The sequence below is a fragment of the Pseudorasbora parva genome, chromosome 15, assembly GCF_024679245.1.
Source record: "Pseudorasbora parva isolate DD20220531a chromosome 15, ASM2467924v1, whole genome shotgun sequence".
Lineage (NCBI taxonomy): Eukaryota > Metazoa > Chordata > Actinopteri > Cypriniformes > Gobionidae > Pseudorasbora > Pseudorasbora parva.
This window is the reverse complement of record NC_090186.1, coordinates 13,577,664-13,600,515: the sequence shown is the minus strand read 5'-3', so window position 1 is coordinate 13,600,515 and position 22,852 is coordinate 13,577,664. Positions and strand designations below refer to the sequence as shown.

Genomic DNA, 22,852 nt, shown 5'->3' with positions numbered 1-22,852 from the left:
ATCTACCTTAGTTTTAATAAATTGTTCGCCTGTTTGGGAGTGTTTGTCATGTTTTGACAATAAAGGATAGTTTAAAACCACAGTTAACAAAATATGCCTTTAAACTTTAAATTTTACATTTAACATTAAACTTTAAAGTTCAAATTTTAGATTTTACATTTATCATGATATTTATCGATATCGACTGATATGGAAAATTATATCGGGGAATCATTTTTTTGGGCCATATCGCCCAGTAGTTATGTTACGTATGACACTGAAGCTTCAATGCGCTTATTGCACATGCGAGACCATTTCAAGTCAAGCTCCGTGTGTATTGGTTTCCCAGAGTCACGTGATCGATGACAAATGAAGCCTCACTTTCTGTCCAATCACGTGCGCGTTTCACTTTGCGTCTCAGAAGGTTCGAACTCCAGATCGAGTTGTTGGCTCAGTCAGTCTAGTTGATGTATTTGTGAGGAAAGTGCTGTATTTTAAAAGTTAATCAATAAATTACATTTAGTTAACCAAAATGTATGTCACTATTTATTTATTTATTTATTTTTTTGGTAAAACATTTGCTTTTTTTAAGGTAATTTGGTGTTAGGGGATAGGGTGTTGTGTTTGTATTTAGAGTAATGAAAAAAAGAGTAATGGCCTTTCCCTATCTGGGAATATTTTGAGTTTATAGCTTCCTATGTAGGCTATGTATGCTTTACAAAATAAATAAATGGGGAACTACTGTCTAAGAGAAGAAATAGACTCAGCCCCAACACTGTAAAAAAAGCTTTTATGTCTTAATAAAAATAATTCTAAACTTTATCACTTTTCTGTCATTCACTGTACACAAGCATTATCATTGCTAAGTGTCATAAGCACATTTAATGATCATATCACACAATGGCCTTATTTACTATGTGTGTGTGTGGAGAGTATGCCTTTTTTAGGCAAGACTATTAGATATTCTTGAATCTCATAGGCCTATGTAGCTCATACGTTTTATTGTCACACTTTTATTGGTAAATTAATTTATTTAATGGACAAATTAAACACAAACATGTAAGGCTTTTATTTGTGCACATAGCATTGAAACGATGGAGTGTGTTGTGATTGCTTTATCCGACAGAGCTTCGATCTTCTGCCCGCTTTATTTTAAATAAGCACTGAATGGCGCTGTTCTTCGCAACACTCGCAACGCCTCAAATCTTTTCCCGAAACAGTCAGGGTAAAGCCTCACTGCTTCATGAGGCTTCATTTCCCCAACCCTATCGCCCGGCCCTACTTTTAATAGGAATTAATTTGAGAAGTTAAAACACGTACTTAACTCCGCCGGCCGCTCCATTTACATGAATGCCTGAGCCGAGCTGAGCTATGTGTGCGAGCTCCCACTCCCCATGCGAGTTGAAAACATGCGGAAATATCTCCTTCTGCTGGCTGTAGTCTTTAGCCTCTGGCCAAATTTGTTTCAGATGACACAAATTGACGATATTTGCGTCACCGGAGTAATTTTTCAAGAAATAAAATGCATAAAACTGTCATCTCAAGGGGATCATTCGAATATACTCCAGGGTTTCTCCTGATAGAAAGCCATATGCTAATTGCTGAAGTAACCCTTTAAGTGTGAACACAAATGTTCATTATTATGGTTTCATATTTCTCTGTAATTTAGAATAATGTTAGCTGTGCTGTTTATAACACTCTTATTCAGCCCTGTAACTCATAAGTAATTAAATAAAAATAAAAATAATGCAACTAGTTGACGAATGGCTTATAAATACATACACACATACAAGAGAGAGGAATATACACAGAAAAATGTGCCATGTTATAGAGAGGGAAGAACTGGAGCTGATTTGCTATTTGAAAGTGACAGATGGGTCAAATGTGATACCAAATAGGACTGTTCACAGAAAAACTCATCAATCTCAGTAGGACTTTTAAGTAATATAAATCTCTGTGTCATCAGTATAATAACGACAGCAGAGACAACAACAGATGATTTGACCAAGGGGATGCGTGTTGATTATGAAAGGAGAGTCCTAATGCTGGGGGACACCTTGAGTGAGGGGTGCATTGGAGGTTTTGTGTTTGTGGACAGATGATAAATCGTCTGTCAGCGAGGCAGGAAGTAAACCAGGAGAAAGCAGTGCAAGTAATACAAATAGCTGAGAGTCGAGAAAAAAGTATTCCATGACAGATCACGTCAAAATGTACTCAGATCAAGCTAAATAAGAATTCTAAAGGCCCTAGAGTCTGCAGAGATTAGAAGGTCATTAAAGGATCAGTTCACTTCTTAATGAAAATTTCCTGATAATTTACTCATCCAAGATTTTCATGTCTTTTTTTTCAGTCGAAAAGAAATTACATTTTTTGTGGAAAACAGAGGATTGTCCTCCATATAATGTAGGCACTTCAATGGCAACCAACGGTTGAAGGTCCAAATCAATGCAGTTTCAAAGGGCTTTGAAGGGCTTCAGAAGCTCTGCACAATCCCAGATGAGGAATAGGGTCTTATCTAGTGAAACGATCTGTCATTTTCTAGAAAAATTGAAATATACTTTTATATATTACTTTTATATACTTTTTAACAACGAATGCACAACTTCAGTTTTGTGATTATTCACGGCATATGATGTCATCACGCCTGAAAGGTCGCGTGTGACATAGGTGTAAGTACCCAATGAGGATTCACAGGCAGCCTGTGAACAATGAAATCGCATACTGTCTGTGTAGGTACTACATTTGACTTTGAACGTACTTTGCGATCTTTAAAAAAGTGTGTTCTTTGTAGTATGAAGGTGTATGAATGTAATCCATACTACAGCCACCATGTTGTCATTATTATGTGACCTACCAGCGTCAGTACGCAACTTATGCTGGTAGGTCACATAATAATTACAAGAGGGAACCTCACCCAGTTTCTGTTAAAGCCAGTACGGAAGTAACTTGAACTGTAATTCATTGACTGGCCACTAGGGACAGGCTCCAAAAGGGAGTAGAATCTCATTGAGCCTCATGTTAAAATTCACATCTTTACAGCAGAAAAAAAAAAAAATGTACAGCCTGGTACAAATTGTGGTTATGGTCTATACAGCTAATTTTGCCCTTTATGACAACTGTGACAGGGTGAATTTTTTTAATAACTCATTCGTTTACATTATATAAAGCCTTAAAGTTTTGCATAATTAAGGGCGTGTCCACTTTGATTGACAGGTAGATCATTTATCCGCTGTCTGTTAGTCATCGCGTCACCTCGGCTTCGCCCACATTCAGCTTCTTTGCCCATTTTCTGTTATCTGGGGACATGCTGGCAAGATGGCAATGGCCAGCTCGTTTGTACTTTACACTTCAGAACTGCTCTTTGGATTCCTATGAGTGACATCATGGACACTACATCCATATTTTTTTTACGGCCTAGTTCCTTCACCTCCATTCGTAAACCCTCTCCTGTGGCCTCAAGGGATAGTAACTTGTCCATCAAATGTCCACTACAGAATCTTGCCAGAAGTATTAGGTCATCCGGGTACTTTTCATCTTTTCACGCAAATTTAGCGATGCAGCCTGTCTGATATAAAGCCATTTTGCTTGGCTATGAGCGTGATATTGCTCATATTTCCATGTCATACAGCTTTTGTTCTTCAGTTCAATCATATATTCTTGGGGTAAACAAAACAAAACAGATTAAATGATGACATTGTATCTTTGTCATAGTATCCTTACAATGGTTAAGGGGATTTTTCCATGACTGCGACAGTGCTAGTCAGTGCATTGATCTCTCTATGAAGTGAAGCTTCAGATTCAGCATCACTCTGGAGCCGCTTTTCTTATCAGTTGAGCCTTATAATGGGGTGTTCAAAATTGAAAATAATTTCCTTGTTTACAACCTTGCTTCATTCCAGAATGAAGGCCAGAAGGCCACCACTTACTGGCGGAACTGTGTAACCTCTACACTGAAGTCGTTGATAAACCCCTATCATTAACAGACAGACTGTTTCTCAATACCAAGCACACCAGCATTATAATATAGTATATTCTTTATTGAACAATAGTAGCCATTAAAACTTTGTACTTATATATTATTTATATTAAGTACATGTAATATGTTATTTATATTATTTACTTATTTTAAAACGTATGTATTTTGGATACCCTAAATCTGTAATTTGAGTTTAAAAGAAATATCCTTATATAAATAATCAATATTTTTAATGAAAAAGAGTCATTCTTTTTCGTAATTAGTTATAATGAAATGCTTTACATTTTTCTAATGAAATCTGTTTTTTTCTTCTTTTATTACATCTTTTAATAAGAATCATATAAGGAGTTTATGTCCTCTCTCTATTTGTTCTTTTATGTACTGAAAGTTTTAGGGCTTTTTTTAATGTTCCTACATTTAAAGTTGCCACAGTCATCGCATACTTTGCATGTGCGGCACTTTATTTGTACCATTTAGTTTTATTTGTATATATGTATTTATCTATTTACATTTTTTAGAATTAAAAAGAAAATAAAGATATTGCTTGATAAGTGACATCTCTGAGTGTAGTCCTTGAAATGTTCAATTTAAATGCTTGAGCTCTTTATTATTATTTTTTCATTCTTTATTCAATACTCTTTGGTCCATATTAAACAAATAAAGCTGGAAAAAATCTTTTGGAAAATGATTCCATTGATAATGTTTGTAGTTATTGTTATAGCAGAGTTAGAATGATTATTGAAACTTTATAATTATCGTTATAGTTATCATAATTGGTGTGAATGGGACTTAACTCCCAACACATTTAAACATTATAGTACATAGTAGCCAATATAGTACTAATACGGTTCATAACACACACTTCAGTTAACCTAAATAGTTTGTCATGCTTGCATCAGCTGTCCAAGGAAGATGTGCACGTTGAGTTGACAGGAACATGTACGAAGCTAAAAGCTAACCCTAATAGTCCAGCTTTATCTACAATCCTATGTATCCACGTCAGTGCTGTAAACAAAGAAATTGACTTCCTCAGGTTACAGCTGACTACTCTGCCTGATACTTGAAACTGCAGTTTTTCTTGTAAAGAAACATGGCATCCTGACAACATCTCATATATCACTAGCCTTTGTTAAGTGCTAGTAGAGGTGCATTTTGTAGTATCTGCTCATTCATCTGCCATAATTCAATACCGCTGACTCTGTTTGTAAAAGCACTAATATTGAACATTCTTTATGGGGTCACGAGAGCTGCAAAGGCTAAAGGTTTTAAAGGGTTTACTCAACAGCATGATATATTGGTGTGCTGATGTTCCCACCATGCTTCTTAACGCACATTTAAATGTGCATGTAACAAGCAAGATTTATTTTTCAACAAAACAGGTTCTACTGCTATAAGTCATGCTATGTTCCACAAGCTAGAAGTTTCTATGCTCACCAAGACTGCATTTATTTAACCAGAAATAGAGTAAAACAGTATTATTGTGAAGTATTATTACAATGATCTTTCATAAATGATTTTAATACACTTGAGCTGCTTATTATTTTGAGTGACATTTCTATGACATTTCTCAAAAGGCACTCAATTGATCAAGTGACAGTAAATGTTACAAAATATTATTTCTATTTCAAATAGGCTCTATTTTTCATAGAATACTGAAAAAAGTCTCACGGTTTCCATAAAATATTAAGAAGTAAAAACAACATTGATAATATTTAAAAACATATTATTGACATATTTATTTGATACAGTTATTAAATAACTGATGATAATTGATTACCAAATCTGCATATTAGAATTATTTGTAATGTTTGAAAAAGTAATGAATTCAGCTTTTTCATCACAGGAAAAAAATACATTTGAAAATAAATTCAAATAGAAAACAACATTACCTTACCGTTACATTACCGTTTTTTTCTTTACTGTATTTTTAATCTAGTAAATGCAGCCTAATATAATTATTTTGAAAACATTAAACAACCCTGATTATTCTAAACTTTTGACTGATAATATATTAGATCAAATGCTAAAGTTCCTACGGGTCCAGAAGACTAATTAGCCCAGGAACACAAAGCTAATACCAAAGCCAATATGGTCTAAGGCCACAGCCAAATGCACATTCACTCCAGGAGGTGTGTGTGGTTTCTCTCATTCCTCACTTATTATGGACACATACACACCTTACAAAGCCTTTTTCAATTACCCAGCTCTGTCGTTCTTTTTCCCTCCTGTAATTAATGGGCTTTTATGAATCCCAATCTGATCTGAGATCGGGTTTGGACATATTTGATAAGCAAAATGGAATCTGCGAAAGGCCACGCTGAATGGAAATGTAATTACCTCAGAGTCTGGGCATACGTGAGCAGTCTACCCCCCTCCTTCCGAACCCAGGTTAAACGTGCTCATCATCCTCCACTAATAAAGCACCGGACGCTGCGGCGCTTGAGCGATTTGTTTTGGCAGGTTCCAGATGCGTGCTTCTCTCTTATTTGCCTTGGTTAAGAGTCCCTAAAACAGCAATCGTTTAATCAGGCTAATGTTCCAGCTCGATAGGTCTAATGAACTTCAACTGGGATCTGTCGTCTGAAACATTTTTCTTTTGCTCGCTTGCTTTAAGACACAGATTGCTTCACGTTTTGATGAGCATGGTGTGACTATCCCACCCTGTCAACACCCTCTCCTGCTCTTTGGTCTGAATAAACAATTTAATGTAGTAAAATTAGTTCATAGTCTAGCAGTTACAAATGTGTACTAGCATTCAGCCGTGAAACTCCCATAGCCAGTCAATATGTTTTCCTGAGCCAGTATTTTACATGTATTTAAAACAACAACAAAAAAAATTCCTACATGTATTTACAATATTTTGATTAAATTAAAGCACTTTCTTTTCCTGCCGTACTTTTGTGGAAATCCTGGGGATTATTTAGCTATTTATACAATAGATTTTAATCAATTTGCACAGTAATTTAGCCAACTAATATTTTTTTTTTATGTCCTTGAAAACAGAACACAAAAGTAGGGCTGGGAGATAGGAATGGTAGCCTGGCTTTGCCCTCCTACATACTTCTGCTAAATTTTCCTTTTCCTTTAGTACTACATCTGGGACTGCAGTGTATTCTTAGGTTTTCTCCAAGCGGCAACCTCCCGCGATCTCTCTTGAAGCCAATATGGAAGTAATGTAAACTGCAATTCATCGACTGGCCACTAGAGACAGGTTCCAGAAGGGAGCAGAATCTCATTTAGCCAAAATGTCCAACTTTACAGCAGAAAAAAAACATGTTTACAGCCTGGTACATATTGTGTTTTTGGCCTATATGGCTAATTTTGCCCTTTGTGACAACTGTGAGGGGGGTTCATTTTTATTTATTTTTATAACTCATTCCTTTACGTTATATAAAGCCTTAAAGTTCTGCATATTTAAGGGCATGGTTACTTTGAGAGACAGGTGGATAGCTATTTATCTGCCGTCTGTAGTCATTGAGTCACCTCAGCTCCGCCCACATACCTACCGTTTCCCCATTTTCTGTTATCCGGGAGTGACATGCGATGACTCGTTCGCAAGATGGCAATGGCCAGCTCGCCCCTACTTTAAGCTTCAGTACGGCTTATCAGAATCCTTTGGGTGACGTCACAGACACTACGTCCATATTTCTTTATAGTCTATATGGTTTTCTCCGAACAAATTTTAACCGGTCCAATCAGCGAACAGAGAACGATGACGTTGATGTCATGCGCTTTTAGTTGTAGTTCAGTAATGGCGGCGGAGAAAGATACGAACAAAACCATTCATTCCGTTGTGGCACCGCTGCCGAATATCCAGAAGTTAAAGCCGGAGCAATAACAATCTTTGCTGGGGTTTGTTGGTGGCCATGATGTTGTGGCCCTCCTCCCCAACAGGGTGAATTCGGGAAAAGTTTGATTTTCCAGCTTGCTCTGTTAGTGATGAAGGAGTTGGCTGAAGCCATATTCGGACGGTAAAGTTTCTCGTGGGTTTGGAATCATACTGTGTTTAAGTTACAGGGACTAGTCAGTGATTTTATTGCCGTCCGTTTCCCACAACCCGAGTAAAAATCCCTGGCCGAGTTACCTACTGCTTTTGACAAATGCAAGGGTTGTGTGGTGATGTAATAGCTGTCCGAATCCATATCTCTGAGTTTTCAAGAATATATCACTTCAAAATTCATCTAAAGAATGAAGTACAATTTTATTACACATGGATGATGTCTTTCATAACTTTACAACTGTTCAGAACATCAGCAAGAAATAAGTCATTCAAAAACAGTGATAGGCACACTGGTGTAGGTTTGTGAAGGTAACTATGTACAGTTATTGGTATGGAGGAATGGCCTGCTTGTATATTGTTTGTATGGAAAAACGTACCAGAAAAGGGCAGAACATTAGAAATTACATTAGGAGCAAAATTAAAAAACATTAAAAAAAGAAAACTATTTACATAAACATAGTGATGCATTACATGATTTTGTTACACACAACAGGCAGAAAGTGAGTGAAACAGAATGCTGCTACTGATTTGTACCGTATCGGAGTCCAACTTCCGGGTTTGTGTACCCCTCAACGGCGTTCGAGTTTTCAAAATGGCCGCCAGGTGAATAAGGCGAATTAGATTAGTGCTACCAGAAATAGACACAGCCTCAGCTAAGCCTATGACCCCCAACCAACAACAATAGGAGCAAAACAGCCTGCTTCTGAATGTATGTACAGTAGTATAGTTCACTCTTTGAGTGAGGAGTGGGCCCAACCTCAGCTTAGACCAACCCAGTCCTTCTAAGAGCCACAAGAGCCAGGCTTCCAATGCCTACTTAAAATGTTTTCTAAAAACAACCTCTTGTAACCCCAACACCCCCTTCAAAGGGGGAGGGAGGGGAGACTAGAATAAATCCCAGCTTCCCAGATCTGTGTGACTTAGTCTCAAGATCAACTAAACGCTGAAACCTCAAGGGCTGAACATGCATGCTCTGCTCCCAGACCAATAACACACAGCCTGTGATCGTTGATAGGCGTTGAGAAATGCAGGCATGGACGAACACAGCGCTTGTATTTTCTGTTACCATTATTCTGCTTACCTTCTAGGTTCTAGCCAGCAGCCATATCTCCCTGTAACCCAAGACTGGTTTCCCACTGAAGTTAAGCATGGGTGAGCCTGGTCAGTACCTGGATGGGAGACCTCTTGGGAAAACTAGGTCGCTGATAGGGACACTATACTGTCAAAAAGCAACGTCCTTCAGATGAGACGTTAAACCGAGGTCCTGACTTTTTCTGGGTTCATAAAAAAATCCCAGGATTCCCTTCGAAAGGCTTCCTGAAGACATTTTGAACCGATGCCTTTCTCTTAGACGCCCGTCTTATATGCTGGTACGCATATATATCCTTGCGCCGTCATCATCACTCTGTATGTTTGTACACCTGCCTCAATCGCCCGGTTCCCGGGAAAAAAAGTGTACGTATCCAGTGTTTCCCACACATAGACTAATCTGTGGCAGTCCGCCACAGAATCAACACCGGCCGCCACATATTGCTTCGCCATTCATTTTTATATGCTATTTAAAAGACGCACGTAAATTCGTTCAGCTGCATTTCCTTAGCTCTCTCTCTCTCTCTCTCTCTCTCTCTCTCTCTCTCTCTCTCTCTCTCTCTCTCTCTCTCTCTCTCTCTCTCTCTCTCTCTCTCTCTCTCTCTCTCTCTCTCTCTCTCTCTCTCTCTCTCTCTCTCTCTCTCTCTCTCTCTCTCTCTCTCTCTCTCTCTCTCTCTCTCTCTCTCTCTCTCTCTAAAATACAAATATTTTTTTTATTTTTAACTACCGTACCTGAGATTTCAAATAAAAATAAAATCAGTTTATTTTTATTTAAATTCAGTTTTTAAAAAAGTAATTCAATGATAAAAAAGATTAACCATAGAAAAGTGTACAAAAAATACATGTTTTAGTTAGTTGAACAGAAATGTAGTTGACTCATAAATACATTTTTACATCCTTGACAACAACTCACTCTTGCAAGAGTACGATGAAAAATCATGTGATTTACAAACAGCAAAGGCAGTGACTTTTCTTATGTTTATAAAATGTTGGCAAAAAAATGTACCTAAAATGTTTAATGAATAACTTTTAAGAATTATAGACATGCACATATATTAAATAAATAATCAGTTGTTGTGAATATTCCTGTTTACATGACTTTAGCCCCTTTCACACTGCACGTCGGACCCGCAATATTCCCAGAACATTGCCGGGTCGCCTTCTGTGTGAAAGCAACCACGTCCCGGGATTGATTACCGAATTCGACCCGGGTCGGGGACCTAGTAATATTGCGGTATTCGACCCGGGTCGAGCGCTGTGTGAACAAAAGCCGAAACTAATGCTGCAACGTGTCGCTATCGTGCGACTCCTAGAGCTTGTTTTTTCAATAATACAACCCTGCAGTGCCAGAAGAGCTAGTCGATGTTTTAAACGCAGAGAGTGTTCGTATACAAAAGAAACTAAAATTAAACAAGCAGAAATGTGGGCAAACTGGACACAAGTCGAGACCACGGAGCTCCTTACTATCCGCGCTGAAGCTGAGATCGCTCGCCGTTATACGTCACATCAGGATGTCACGTGTCAACTTGACCCGGGACCGTTAAGCGTTGTGTGTGAAAGCGCTCATATTACGGTATTTCGCTGGCAGTGAGAATGGACCAAATCTAGCGGCCCAGGAACAAATACCGGGTCGCATTATCCGTGTATTTGCCGGAATCGCAGTGTGAAAGGGGCTTATGAAAATTCTGATTAATACATGATATGCCAAAGGTTTCTAGAAACCATAATATTGGCGTAATCTGGTTAATGAGTTTACACGCCACTTACATAATCAGTAAAGGATTAAATTCTGTTTAATAACATAATGCTTATGTTCATGTAAACACAGTCAACATCTCATAGTGAGTGAATACATTATAGCACAGTATTTCAAAGCACCTGAGTCATGTTTAATCCATATTTCCTAACAGAAATTCCCTGTAATGCTATCCAGCTCTGAGACACACTCTCTGGACCAGACAAATTGTATTTCTGGAAATCCCAGGAGGAGTAAAACCCATGCATCAGGGATACCCCTGGAATGAGGTAGGGTGAAATGGATGAAACTGAATGGAGAAGCCACTGGATTTTCTTTTTTTTAAATAAATAAAGAGTGGTGCTGCTATTCGACAGAATAAGGTAGAGCGGAGTGAAGGCAGGAGTAATGTGGCCTGGTGTGTGTGTGCAGAGAGGGGCGTGTGTGTGTGTGAGAGAGTCTGATGCTGCTGTTCCTGCAGTAGTCCTGTAGTCACCCTCATTGAGCTGGTGAGCCGGTCGGCTGCTGCTGTTGCTGATACTGCTGCAGGAGAGGATTCCTATCTGATTCTGGGATAGTCACATATACTACAGCAGAGCGAGGCAGAGGTTTCCACTAACCTTTCTGGGTCCCGTTGATACCCTGCTTTATTTTACGAGGACAGAAGAGGAAAGAGACTCTTCAGGTGTGTAAAGGAACTCTGAGAGAGGAGGCGTGCTTGGCTGGACTGCACTATAGGGGGCAAAGGTAGGGGATCTTTCCTTTAGGGGGGTCACAGGGCATACGACACTGTGTGTATTTGAAAGATATGGGACAGTGTGTATAAAGTGCAGTAGTTGCTTGAGTTAATGTATGGCGGTTAAGATTAAATCTAAGAGATTGTATTAACAGTGTGGGTACACTGCAGGCACTGTGTCAGGGCTTTTACCTCAGAGTGGGTGCACAAGATTCTTTCTGAGAGAGAGAGAGAGAGAGAGAGAGAGAGAGAGAGAGAGAGAGAGAGTGTGTTTGTGAGGTTGTGCCTGCCTTTGAGGGCACTATATTTATTCATAGATAGAAAAAAATTAAATCAACTACACTGACCAGTCAATGAATGAAGAAAACAGCTAATTTAGCACATAGTACTCTTTACTATAGTACTATAATACTATTGTAAATTATACTTTAATACTTAAACTAAAAATTATAAAAAAAATAATAAATATATTAACATATAATAATTTATAAGTAAAATAATAATAATAATACTCATTATTTGTATTTATTATTATTATTATTATTATTATTATTATTATTATACAATAAAACACCATTAAAAGAATAACAATAATAATAATAATAATAATAATAGCTAATATATTATTATTATTATTATTATTATTATTATTATTATTATTATACAGTAAAACACACACTTTAATAATAATAATAATAATAATAATAATAATAATAATAATAATAATAATAATAATAATAATAATAATTAATAATAAAATAATAATAATCACTGCCATCATCATACAAATTAATATTTTAAATAATTTTATACATTTGATTAATACGTCTATATATCATTTTAATTACATTACAGGTATTATTATTATTATTATTAGTAGTAGTAGTAGTAGTAGTAGTATACAGTAAAACACATCTTTATTATTATTAGTATTATTAATAATGTTATTATCATCATTATTAGTAGTGGTGGTGTATGTAGAAAAAAACACTCTTTATTATAAATTATAATATATATTTTGTAAATAATTTATTTATTACCTAAACATTTATTTTGTTTTTTTTTATATTATTATTACAGTAAAATAAGAATTATTATTATTATTATTAATATTATGTATAGTACTACTACTACTACTACTACTACTACTAATAATAATAATAATATGAAAGTGTGCCTTTTTCTGTGTTAATTTATGGAGATTTTACAGACATTTTATGTGACTGAAACTGGTCCTTTTTAACCAACAGTGGTCAATATTATATTGATATTGGAAATGGTATTTTGATATCATGTGTTCCAAAGTCACGTAGTAAGGATCATTAGAGGGTGTGTAGTTACAGTGTTGGGTTATGGTAGAAAGTGTGTATTTGTTCTTGCATATTTTGAAAACAAACAGTATGTGTGCAGTTGTGTACATCACAAAAGATGTCTGTGTGGAAGTTTGTTCTATTTTAAACATTGCCAGATCAGACCTAGATTGTTTAAGAGTGTTCATGCATGTTACATTAAGCCTCAAAATGTACTTAAGACTCACAAACATGCACAGAATGCTTGGACTAACAGTGTACACATACATATTTGAATCTCTCTCTCTCTCCCACTATCTCTCCCAGTTTAATGGGAGACAGATGGTTTGTTGGGTAATGAGTGCGAGGTTATGAATTTGAAATGCAAAAAGCAATTAGGATACACAAGGTCAAAAAAAGTTAGCTCTAACAGTCGTTCCATCTGCTCCGAGGTAGTGCTGAGGTTCCTTGTGCATAAATGCCCTCCTGCATGTGTGTAATGGTATCGCTCCCAGCTGATTGATTCCTCTTACATGCTTTGTTGAAATGGGACATGGTTGGCTACACTCAACATGGTTTTTGTATCAGTGTGTGTCTCAGACACATCAATTAGTTTCTGTTGCAGCTAGCTCTGCTGTCTGTCAGCTGATGCAGCAGGTACTGTGCACCACAAAACCCCAATACAAATGCGCACACAACACAATTTATGAAGACAGATTGTAAATATTCAGAGGCAAACTTATGTTGAATATTCTCCACAAGGTCATGAATGGAAAACAGAATACAGCTAGACTATGCAGGTGAAAAGAAACTAATTAAAGTGTGCAAAGGGTTATGTGGACAATGTGTGTTTGCTCTGCCGATGATATATTTTCATGCATGGAATCACTTTTGCAACGTCAAGGCGACCACATTTCAATTTGACATCTCAATGAGTCAGCAGAAACCAAGGCCTTGGATCCAAAACAGCATGGTTGTCAATCTCTCAACAGTACAGCATGACTTCAGGAGCCTTTCGATGGCTGGCATTTAGCTAGATACAGCTACAAAGTGCACTGTAATGAAGATTCAAGTTATTTGTACAGTACACTTACACTAGTATATAATTTAGCAGTCAGTCAAATAAGGTGATTATAGATTGAGATTGTAGTTTGAGATTTGTAATTTCTCTTCAAATGGTGTTGAGATAAACATGGTTGGTTGTAGCCTGACGTTGTCATACTCAGATTCTAGTCAGAATATGAGTCTGATAATGTGAGTGATTATTGGGTGCGTTTCAGCCAAGCCAGGAAAAAAATGCTCTCTACTCAATTGGATGTTGTAAGTGACGTATGTTGAGTAGTTGTTGTAGTTGTCAACAAAACTTAACTGCACGCACGCTGGAAGAAGTAGAAGAAGATTATGAGTGTAAATAATTTTTGCCAGTGTTGTAAAAAGAATTTAGAGATATACGGAGTAGTTACCAACATGATCATATTTTTTGAGAGATATAGGAAAGGTGAATGGATATACAAATATTTTTGTTGTAAACAAATTCAACCCAAGCTTTGGTAACATGGATGATGACATTACTGTTGATCATCATTTGATCATCGTACAACAACATATTGGGGCTACAGATGAAATGCCAGAAACAATAATTGTCTCCTCTGTGTTTTGTGCAAATATATCTAATTATGATCATATAATTTCAATTAAAAAAAGTATCCAATACATAAAAAAAACAACAACAAAAAACTACCTAAGTAAGGATATATATGATCTGAAGTAACTAGTTCATTGGATACTTTTTAAATTGTACAAGTTTTTATTTTTTATTTTATTTTTTTTTACAAATTTTTCAAGTAACTATTAAGGATATTACTTTTATTAGAGTAAATATTTATATAAGTACTTGTACTTTTACTTAAATACAGTTTTTGGATACTCTACTGCTTCTTTGATAATTCAGTTCACTATCTCGATTTCTTGGGCTTTGTGGAACATTTTAGCTGGAGAATGTGTCAGTTTTCTCAGTCACCTACAAGATGAAATGTGTATGGCACGCACACACGCACTGAAAGTATTCAGACCCCATTACATTTTTAAATCTGTTATGTTGCAGAATTTTGTTAAAATCATTTAAGTTCATTTTTTTCTCATTAATGTACACACAGTACCCTATATTGACAGAAAACCATAGAATTTTTGACATTTTTGCAGATTTATTAAAAAAGAAAAACTTAAATATAACATGGTCCTAAGCATTTAGACCCTTAAGCTTACAACCTTTAAGGTTCCTTAAATGGAAGACGTTTGGGATGACCAGAACCCTTCCTAGAGCTGGCCGTCCAGCCAAACTGAACTATTGGGGAAGAAAAGCCTTGGTGAGAGAGGTAAAGAAGAACCCAAAGATCACTGTGGCTGAGATCCAGAGATGCAGTCGGGAGATGGGAGAAAGTTGTAGAAAATCAACCATCACTGCAGGCCTCCACCAGTGGGGGCTTTATTGCAGAGTGGCCCGATAAAAGCCTCTCCTCAGTGCAAGACACCTGAAACCCTGCATGGAGTTTGCTAAAAAACACCTGAAGGACTCCAAGATGGTGAGAAATAAGATTCTCTGGTCTGATGAGACCAAGAGATAACTTTTTGGCCTTAATTCTCAGCGGTATGTGTGGAGAAAACCAGGCACTGCTCATCACCTGTCCAATACAGTCCCAACACGGAAGCATGGTTGGGGCAGCATCAATAACAACTTATTGCAATCGAGGGAAAGATGAATGCAGCCAAGTACAGGGATATCCCGGATGAAAACCTTCTCCATAGTACCCAAGACCTCAGACTGGGCCGACCGTTTACCTTCCAACTATATATATACATTAGAAACATCATACTAATACTGTAATACTGTGTTTGACCCCCTTTCGTCTTCAGATCTGCCTTAATTCTACGTGGCATTGATTCAACAAGGTGCTGAAAGCATTCTTTAGAAATGTTGGCCCATATTGATAGGATAGCATCTTGCAGTTGATGGAGATTTGTGGGATGCACATCCAGGGCACAAAGCTCCCGTTCCACCACAACCCAAAGATGCTCTATTGGGTTGAGATCTGGTGACTGTGGGGACCATTTTAGTACAGTGAACTCATTGTCATGTTCAAGAAAACAAATTAAAATGATTAGAGCATTGTGACATGCTGCATTATCCTGCTGGAAGTAGCCATCAGAGGATGGTACATGGTGCTCATAATGGGATGGACATGGTCAGAAACAATGCTCAGGTAGGCCGTGACATTTAAACGATGCCCAATTGGCACTAAGGGGCCTAAAGTGTACCAAGAAAACATCCCCCACACCATTACACCACCACCAGCCTGCATAGTGGAAACAAGGCATGATGGATCCATGTTCTCATTCTGTTTACGCCAAATTCTGACTCTACCATCTGAATGTCTCAACAGAAATGGAAACTTTTTTTTCAATTTTTTCAGTCTTCAACTGTCCAATTCTGGTGAGCTTGTGCAAATTGTAGCCTCTTTTTCCTATTTGTAGTGGAGATGAGTGGTACCCGGTGGGGTCTTCTGCTGTTGTAGCCCATCCGCCTCAAGGTTGTGCGTGTTGTGGCTTCACAAATGCTTTGCTACATACCTCTGTTGTAACGAGTGGTTATTTCAGTCAAAGTTGCTCTTCTATCAGCTTGAATCAGTCGGCCCATTCTCCTCTGATCTCTAGCATCAACAAGGCATTTTCTCCCACAGGACTGCCGCATACTGGATGTTTTTCCCTTTTCACACCATTTTTTGTAAACCCTAGAAATGGTTGTGTGTGAAAATCCCAGTAACTGAGCAGATTGTGAAATACTCAGAACGGTCTAATCTAATAGTAAAGAGTAAGATATGATTGATTCATATGCAACATTTATTGTTTGACTTGATAAAATTGACAGTTCTTGAAAACTGCATAACAAAACTGCTTTTCATTATATCTAATTTCGATTAGATTAGACGTTATCGATAATTTACAATGAAGTTTTTAAAAAATCAATTAATCAATATTATCAACCTACAGATAGAATAAGAATATACAGATAATCTAATTTAATGAGAACAGATTTGGCTAGATTTAAAGAAAAAGTCAGTCAGATAAATGGAATACAATCATAAGCTGTCATTTGAAGCTGTCGCACACTATTGTATTTGACAACGACTGAGGAAAATGCTTGTGGGGGCTTTTTTAACCACTATATGGTTAATGGATGTAAAAGGCTAAGTATAGAAGTATTTTTTAGATTTGCAGAATGTTTTGGGTTCAGTGAACAATTTAATTCTCAGTGCTATTGCTATGGCTATGCATAGCTAAGCGGATATGCACTTTCAAAATGGCCAAAACGAATGGACGAATGCATGAAATCAAATTATGTCCAGCCACAACCAGCCAGACCAGAATCAAATTTTCTGGTTTGAACCTCTCACAAATCTCTTTCAATCATTAAATGGTCTGTGAGCCGTGGAATGGCTATCCATTTCCTGAGTTTTAAATGTTTTCCTCCCCTAAGATACACACACCCACACCAGAGAGAGAGAGAGAGAGAGAGAGAGAGAGAGAGAGAGAGAGAGAGAGAGAGAGCTTTCTCTGTAATAGATATTGTCTCCCACCAGGTCATTATGTGAGTGGTCCTTTGCATGTTTTCTGCCAGGCATTGTTCAAAACAGAAAGCACTCAGTCCAATATGGTTACCCACTTTTTGTCTCTAGGGATTTTTAAATATATTTGACACCGCTACAAGCTATGAAAACCAGTCTGTTTGTCCATATGTCCATTCCTCAAACAACATATGTCGTTTACCTTTCTTTTCATTCACTGCCCTTCCGTCATCGTTCTTTCCTCCTATCCCTAGGCCAGACTTTAAACACATGCTCGGGAATGACAGATAGTGTGTGAAGGAGTGTACGAGAGAAAGCAAAAGAAGGAAACCACATTTCTTCATCAGCGATTAGCATTGACAGTCTCTCTAGGCTTGTGCTAATGAAGTCGCATTTATCTCTGGCCTGTCTAGATTCCATTAGCCTATGTCTAATTGTGTTAACTCTCAGTCTGGCCATAAGTGGGCCATGGTTGCCTTGTGTGTATGTAAGAGTGTAAGCCTGTCTGTCTGTGCCACATCGTCTATTAGTTCATTATTGTGTGTTTGAATATCATTATACTATATAGTATTTTACATGTGCTTTAGTATGTTTGTCAACCCATCAAAAAAAGAGTACACATGTCGTTCCAATCCCGTAACACCATTGTTCAACTTTAATGTTATGAAACAAGGAGAATACTTTTTGTGCGCAAAAACGAAACAAATATAAATGACTTCATTCAACTATTTCTTCTCGTCTGTGTCAGTCTCCTATGCTGTTGACATAGTAAACAAAGTGCAGCGCTTCCATGTCCGAATGCCGGCTCACCATTGGCCTACTCTGTTCATGTGGGCACCACGGCACATGCGGAAGCACTGCGTGTTAACTGCGTCAACATCGGAGTCACATGGGCTATTTTAACGATGTCTTTACTACCTTTTTGGGCCTTGAACGTTGCAATGAATGATGCCTTAGCCCATGGACGGTTCAGAAACTTCTCAGGTTTCATCAAAAATATCTTAATTCTAGTTAATAACGCGTTAACACAAATTAATTTTAACGGCACAAATTTTATCAACGCAAGATTAACGCAGTGTGCATTTTCTGTTTGATCCGTGGCCTAACCCGTAGTTGGAGAAATTGAGATAAGCCATAGATGTAAAGGATGCAGCAGCAAACATTAATAGGGAAAGAAAAGGGTTAACAATAACATTACTTTGAAACAAGTGCAGTTAAAGCCCACATAAGCTACCATATTTTATGCCAAACTTTTATTAGACTCCAGGTCGAAAGAAAAGTGCGTTTTTACATGGAGTACAAGTCCAAGCATGATGCGTGACTATACTGCAAGCTCACTTCCGCTCCGAGGTAAATCATTAACACCATCACCACTTACAGTACATGTGTTTTATTGAACTAAATACATTACAATTGGCTAAAACAAATATGCAGCAGGTTACTTTTCTGAACAAGAGCGCTTCTGAGTCCGTGTTTCTAGCTGTTCACGTGAATCGCGACACAGTTCGCCGCACACACACACAAAATACCGGCAGTTCAATAGGGAATGCGTTTCTCTTAAAGGGGCCACACTATATTCCTACTCGTGGAATATGGACCTCCCCCAGGTATGGTGTGGTACTGGTGCGCTCCCAGGTATGGTGACAGCTTTCACATTACCAATTTATCATACGAAAACTAAACTGCCAGTGTAAAAACTCCCTTTATTTATATTCTTAAAATGAGAGAAATTACTGCTTATGCTAAATTTGTAAGCTTATAGGCTTAAGAGACATGAACTAGTTCTTTGAAAAACATCTGTGACCTTTGATACATGTCTAGTCTTTATGCTCTGCTGAGTATGGTTTCACTAAAAATAAATGTACATTTGCATAAAGCATGCATATTTGTCCATACCCATGTTTATTAGAGTATTAAAAACTTGAAACCTATTACATTTAGAACTGATAAAAATGTGTGATTAAGTTGTGATTAATCGCGAGTGAACTCGTGACAATCATGTGATTAATCGCAATTAAATATTTGAACTGATTGACAGCCCTACTTAATTCCTTTTCTGAAGATAAACAAAGATCTTACGTGTTTGGAATGACCTGAGGGTGAGTAATTAATGGCAGATTTTTTTCTTTTTGTCAGGACCTCTATAGTCAAAGATGATTGATTGACTATTAGCATAAAATTTGAATTGCCGGTATGGTTCTGTTCTGGGCAAGAACTCCCTGCGCATCCATGCAGCCTAGCCTGGATAAGAGCAAGGAGAGCAGCAATAACAGCCCTTAGGGTAAACAAAACAGAACCAACATAATGTGTTGCAGATATCAGTAATGTTAATATGAAATGTACAAAATAATTCAGTAATTTAGTGTGATTCAAGGGGAATTAGAATACCAAATCCTGACTGACGAGTGGAGGGACAGCTGCTAATTGTATTGAGGAACTTAATATATATTAGGCATGTGCCGATATCGATTTTTCATGTTGCGATTAATTGCGAAGCTATTATCGCGATATTATCACGATATTGAAATAAGTTGCAAAAAGTGTTGTCATAGCATAACAGCTTTAAGAACTATTTTTGTAATAACAAAAATAACTGAATTTTTAAATAAAATGATACAATGCACCAAAAATATATACAGCTCTGGAAAAAAGAGAAATCAATGTTAAGTGGTCTCTTAATTTTTTTCCATAGCTGTAAAAGTACAATTTTCAAACAGATTAAACAGATTAAAGTGCAAAAGAATTAGGCTATAAAGAACAACAGGTAAAAAAATGTATATAAGGTATGTATATAATCCTTCATTCATGTACTTCTCATTTACATCTTAGTGCGTGTCCCTTTGACGCAGAATACAGCGGTGTTGAGCATTTATACGGTTGATGGGCAAAGTATTCTTGAGTGCATTATAATTTTTTTAATAATTGTTAATAAATTATTATTTACGATATTTTGAACTGCCCACGATAACAATATTGTGCATATTCAATATAGTGAGAGATCACATTACCGAAAATCGGAACATGCCTATATATATATATATATATATATATATATATATATATATATATATAGGCATATATAGATGTCATATTCCTATAGGTAGATGATGTAGCTAATGTGAGCTTGACTGACGTGACCTGCCAGAACTGATGGTATACGCTTGATTTTTGGGTGAACTAACCCTTTAAGTGGCCATTTATTTAATTATTATATTGTCTGCTAGTACAGATTTTTTTTTTTTAAATAATAGCTTTTACGATTTGAAGGACACTACAAGTGCACATTCGTTGCAGTTAAGTACACTTGTTTTTCACAAGAGTCTGCCATTTTGGAATGTCTAACCGGTACTCAGACTGGTCCATTTATAATTGGATTCATAGTATGCAAACTGTTAAAATCCGACTTTTCTGCCATGTATAGGTTTCTCCCTTTCATATGAAGTCCCTCCCTCTTATGCTATGGCTATTGGTATGATACTTGTATTATTTTTAGGGCTGTGTATTGCCAAGAATCTGGCAATACGATACGTATCACGATACAGGGGTTACTATACGATATACTGCGATATTGTACGAATCTTTTTTTATTTTTTATTTTTTAAAAGATTAATTTAAAAGAATAAAGAACACAACCATATGCATAAAACATGACAATTGACTGTTTTATTTAATTAATACAGTATAATTTAAATCACTAATCACTATTTTGTGCAATCTAAGTAAAGGGAAATAGTAAAGTGACTGCAGGATTCTTTATGTGTACATGTTTTAAAGGTATAGCAGTTTTTCATTTCTAAACTGTTTAGCAACAGAAAGTGCCTACCGTATTTTCCGAACTATAAGTCACACTTTTTTTCATAGTTTGGCTGGTCCTGCGACTTATAGTCAGGTGCGACTTATATATCAAATCTAATTCATACTGACTGACAACAATAAACATATAGCAGCGAGAGGGCGCTCTATGCTGCTCCTGTAGCCTACCCCTGAAAAAAATAACTGAAAACAGAATAAAGATCTTAACTGAAATATTAACTTAAAGACAACTTAGAAAGACTGAACACAAACAAAATGCCCCAATAAAGAAAATCGTATTCTGCAAATTACAAACTGCATGTAGTAAAATATGCAGCCGAGAACGATTCACACGGCGCTTGTCTCACGCAGCTGAGCCTCTCCCGGCAGAGAGTTCAAGGATCTGTGGACTCGTTCCTTCAGCTCTGGCCATCTTGCTTACAGTCCGCGATTAGCTTTCTTTGTTTTCTTCATTACAGTTAAAGTAACGTCTGCTTTTTGCCAGTCCCTCATAAGTTTCTCACTCACTTCAAACTTTCTTTCTTGTGCTCGGTTATGCACAGTGAGCGGGCGCGAGCGGGTGCATGCATGCGCGCGGCTCCCGCTCTGCTTCTGCCCTAATGCGACTTATAGTCCAGTGCGACTTATATATGTTTTTTTCTCTTCATGACGCATTTTTTGACTGATGCGACTTATACTCCGGAGTGACTTATATTCCGGAAAATACGGTAGTTAATTCATTGCGTGACTGAATGACTCTTTATTTTATATTTAAAATGGATGACATTGGGATGTTTTGGATTTTAACTTGGCCTACTTTGCAAACAAAATGACTCTTGTCGATTTCCTTAGTGGCTTTGTAGCTGAAGCCAAAATGAGTCCACATTTCAGCTCTGCAACCGCGGGAGCGGAATAATTCTATCGTCTAGTGAGGTTTGCTAATGCACACACATTCACCTTGCGCTTCTCTGTCAGTTACGTTCTAAGATAACACTGCCATCTAGCGGTTGGGTTGTATAGTCTGTTTTTTAATTTGAACACAAAGCCACGAATCTTGGATGTAAATAAATACACATTTATACAGTGTTTTTGAGAATCGATACAGTATCGCCAAACATAATATCGCGATACTTGCGTGTAACGATATTTTCGTACACCCCTAATTATTTTATTGTCTCATTCACTAGATTGGGTTAGGCAGGCCTCCGCAGCCCTTGCCTTCGCCTCGGCTCTTTCTGTGTGCAGATGTTAATTACCTGATTGAAGTCAGCACCTCTCTATTCTCTTGCTTCTCTATCAGGTGCAGTGAAACACCAGAGAACTGGATGTCCTTCCAGAGCACCTGAAGGGCAGCCATGACCACTGCCTTAGTTGCATATCTCCACAGGGTTTACACGGTTTTCCACAAAACAATGTGACACTTCCCAATGTCACACGGCACTATGAATCAGAGTCGACTAAGGCTTAATTTTCCAAAGGGATATTTGGACAGGTGCCACTATCCTCATTGTGTTAATCACACATACAGAAACAGGTAAGACACATGAGAGATGCTCTCTTGAATTTTGGTGACTCACTTGAGAAAGCTGAGGTGCACAACAAGAGCTCCTTGGAATGCTTCACATGAGCCCTAG

At 37.3% G+C, this 22,852-nt stretch overlaps 1 protein-coding gene across 1 annotated transcript in view; it reads left to right on the top strand.

Annotated features, from left to right (window-relative positions):
• Positions 1 to 11,307: 11,307 nt before the first annotated feature.
• dab1a (DAB adaptor protein 1a) overlaps positions 11,308 to 22,852 on the top strand; it is a 562,848-nt gene continuing 551,303 nt past the window's right edge. The window contains exon 1 of the mRNA XM_067417159.1: positions 11,308 to 11,526. The gene's annotated coding sequence lies outside the window, so the exon portion shown is untranslated. The remainder of the gene's footprint in view (positions 11,527 to 22,852) is intronic.